The sequence below is a fragment of the Sinocyclocheilus rhinocerous genome, unplaced genomic scaffold (genome assembly GCF_001515625.1).
Source record: "Sinocyclocheilus rhinocerous isolate Xijiao unplaced genomic scaffold, SAMN03320098_v1.1 scaffold473, whole genome shotgun sequence".
Taxonomy (NCBI): Eukaryota; Metazoa; Chordata; class Actinopteri; order Cypriniformes; family Cyprinidae; genus Sinocyclocheilus; species Sinocyclocheilus rhinocerous.
Window position 1 is genome coordinate 191,070 of NW_015643184.1, and position 3,844 is coordinate 194,913.

At 33.9% G+C, this 3,844-nt stretch overlaps 1 long non-coding RNA gene across 1 annotated transcript; it reads right to left on the reverse strand.

Moving 5' to 3' along the window:
- Positions 1-589: 589 nt before the first annotated feature.
- LOC107757089 (uncharacterized) lies at positions 590-1,023 on the reverse strand. Its single transcript, XR_001641894.1, has 3 exons — positions 1,002-1,023; positions 748-785; positions 590-661 (listed from the first exon to the last, which is right to left on the reverse strand). It is a non-coding gene; the product is annotated as an uncharacterized LOC107757089 (long non-coding RNA).
- Positions 1,024-3,844: the final 2,821 nt, after the last annotated feature.

Below are 3,844 nucleotides of genomic sequence, written 5' to 3' on the forward strand. Positions count from 1 at the left end.
CTGGGCACAATCCAGGAAAAGGTCCGTGAGAGTGATTTTGAGCCTCTTTGGGATAGCACCACAAGGCGCCGTTCATTTGCAGAACACAAGCTTCTGGAGGGCGCATAGATTTGAACTAGTGAGTTTAGGTATATTGGTGCAGCGCCAGTGGTTGTCTTGTAGGCAAGCATATTTATAAATGTTCTGTTCCAGGAGATTGTTGAGGGCCATTATATATATATATATAATAGATATAGATAGTTAGTTAGACAGACAGACAGACAGAGAGATAGATAGACAGACAGACAGACAGCTAGATAGATAGATAGATAGATAGATAGATAGATAGATAGATTTGAGACATACCTCACAAGCATAGCCTGTTATCCAATTGGAAGGGCCTCTTGTAGGGTTTCTGCACTGTAATATACATGTATCTTGATCATTTTAAATTGGTCAGAAGGAGGTGCAAATGTAATGGTAGGCTGAAGGAAATGTCGGAAGGGCCTCTTGTAGGGTTTCTGCACTGTAATATACATGTATCTTGATCATTTTAAATTGGTCAGAAGGAGGTGCAAATGTAATGGTAGGCTGAAGGAAATGTCCAGTACCTTTCATAAAAAACTCCAAAGTTCTCCAGAAGAATAAGAGTCCACCATCTCCGTATGATTGGAATGTCACACTGGAAGACACAAACATAGAGAAATCTTTAAATGTCAACTGTTACAACATCATAAAGGTCAATTACTTTAACTGATAACTACTTACAGATGTAAAATCAAAGGGTGCTCCCAAGACAAGATGTACTGGAAAACAACAAAAAAAATAAGAATATTCTCCCTGTAAATGGCACAAAAAAAACCTTACTTGTTCCTTATTTAACAACTAAATAATCACACCAATAATTGGTTGCAAAAATGTATAGTATAGCCTAAAATAAATAAATAAGTACACATGTAAACTATTATGCAATAATATATTGTGAGTACATATATTAAGCAAACAACTCAAGATATTCATACCTCCACAGACAACTGCCTTGTTAAGTGGATTTGAAGATGACTTATTAATTTGACCAGTTTGGCTGGCTTAAACATGCGTATTATGGTTATTTTCAAATATATTCTGATGCATCGAAAAATGTGGAAGACAAAGTAGGTGTGGCATTCAGTATCCCAGAATTTAATGTCAAAGTCAGTAAAAGAATCACAGATAATTTGTCAATTTACACTGGTGAAATGATTGCAATTTTACTGGCATTGCAATGGGTGGAGGAAAATAAGCCAATGCGGACACTCATATGTTCTGATTCAAGTTCATCTTTAATTACAATTAAAACATGTCATTCAGAGAGCAGAGCAGATATAATGATTGAGATTCTTCAAACAATATATAGGATCCAGAGAGCATGTTATAATGAAGTGTCCAAGATACGGAACGGAAAAAAAGATACTGATTGATGTCTTCAAGGAAAATAAAGAAAAACTTAATTTGATGAACATTTTGGGGAATAAATCAGGGGATAAAAACTCAATTTTTAATGCGTTATTTAAAGGACACAGGATTATATAATAGATGCTTGTCATGTGACACAGCAGCCACAATAGCACTGTATAACTGATATAGGCTTATGTTTTATTTTATTTTTTCCTTTTTATTTGAAGTATTTCCAAACGTGTTAACTATAACAGGAAATATCTCGATTCTCAAACATATGTAAGTAAATGCGTTTTGCACCAGATTGTTATTTGATCTATAATGGGTGATGGGCAAAGTAGAGTAATAGTGTAACCTATTAACTACACATAAAGACCCGACTTTTTACTTAAGTACCAGATGTCATGCTTTAAAATATTTTTAATACGACTGACTTTGTATTTAATGTGAATTTAATAACAAAATTGTGAGTTACTGACATTTTCATTTTACATAGAGCAAAGAACATTTACATCATTAAAGAACATTTTCACTTAAGACTAGCCAGAGTTCAGGCACTCTCAAAAACTCCCATTTAAATCACTGAAGCTGTTTACACTGTGAAATGAATATCTTACTTACATTCGTACGCACATTTGCACTTTGTTGTTTATAATGTAAGTATTTTTGAAACCAGAGATGGTCTTATTATCGGTAGATATACCTGGGCTGCGTTCAGCCCCGACAAAACGGTGCAAAGCGTTTTTTTAAACGGAAACGGTTGAAAACACCCTGTTCTGATGACGCAAGAGTTGCAACTATGCAGCTGAGAAGGCCATTATTTGTGTTCTTTTTGAAGAATTTTCGGAGCCCGACGAAATCGGTATAAATACGTGTTTAATACTGCAAAATATGCTCGATGTTACAGTCACTGCCCTTGCACTCCAGAATAAAAGAGAACATCCCAATCGAGTGAAGGGATTTGTGGAAACTGTGGTTCCTAATTATTGTGATCAACATTTGCCTCGCATTTCAGGATGAAAAGACAAACATTTCAGGTGAAGGACAATCCACTTCTTACCTCCGAGACTGTGTTATGATCTATATGGCCTTATTATTTTTATTGTGAGTATTAGGCTTATCATTATTGCTGATCACTGTTGTTGTGCTATGGACACGCATATGTTCAAATGTGAGATTCCATATTTGTCTTACATCATTATTGCTGAATTCACAGCAGTCTTTTATTTTATATGCTGGACTTTGTGGAGTCATTTATAAAAAATAAAAAAAATTGTCAGATATATATTTCTCCTTATTTTCCCCATAGAAATGAATTTGTAATTAACTATGGTGACCAAGTTTTTTTCCCCCACAATGAGCATTCTTTTCTGGCTGTATCCATATACAGTGTGTCTAGATCATGGAACAGTCCTTCATCTATCAAACACTGTTTGATTCTTTGAATTAGGGTTTACCTAAATATATGGATGGTTTCTGTTGATAATAGAAATACATTTATGCATTTGTATTTCAGTTTTTAGGACTATAGGGTTGCACGATTATGACAAAAATCATAATTGTCGATTATTCCCTTGAAATTGTAATTGCGATTATTAATTACGATTATCACAATTTACATTGAATGATGTTTATACCATTGTTTGATGCTACTGAATGCCGTATTTATATAAGAAAATAAACAAGCTGAAAACACTCTAACTGAAAAACCTTTAGTGCTTTTCTATAGTATTAAGCCTCAAATGTCAGATATACATTGGATTGGTTTCTTCTTTAATGTATAAAAAAAGTAAAAATATGAATGGTATTATAATGTTATACTAAAACTAAAACAATGGAAAAACCCTTAAGATAACATGTAGAAAGAAAAAAACTTCTTAAGCGTGCAGAATAACATAAGTGGACTTTGAACGATTAATTGGCGCTTTGAACGATTACGTAATTGTGGCATCCATAATTGTAATCGCAATTCTGATTTTAATAAGCTGATAGAAGCATGCACACATTATAAATGACAGTGATTCTCAGGTCAGTATTCGATTATTTCCGTTGTCAGATGAGGATTGATCAATAATAGTATACTGGAACACAGCACCCTGCTGAAAAAAACAATAAAACCATCTCAGAAAATTCTAATGGTTTCCACTACAAATACCATTACAAACGTTACAAACCATCAACTTTTAATCATTAAAACTAGGGATGCAAAAAAAATTTTTTATATCATATCCGATATGCCGATATTTTTCAACTCATTTTGGCCGATAGCCGATGTATTTCCTTTTGTTTGGAAACAACACCAAGTCTCTCCTGTGCGGAAATTATAAACACATTACTTTTTAATAGATCGTAGGAGACATCTTGAAGTGCTACTTGCTGATTAAAGACCTTGTGAAGTAATCCCAGAAGGTGCTCTTTGGTTGGGTTT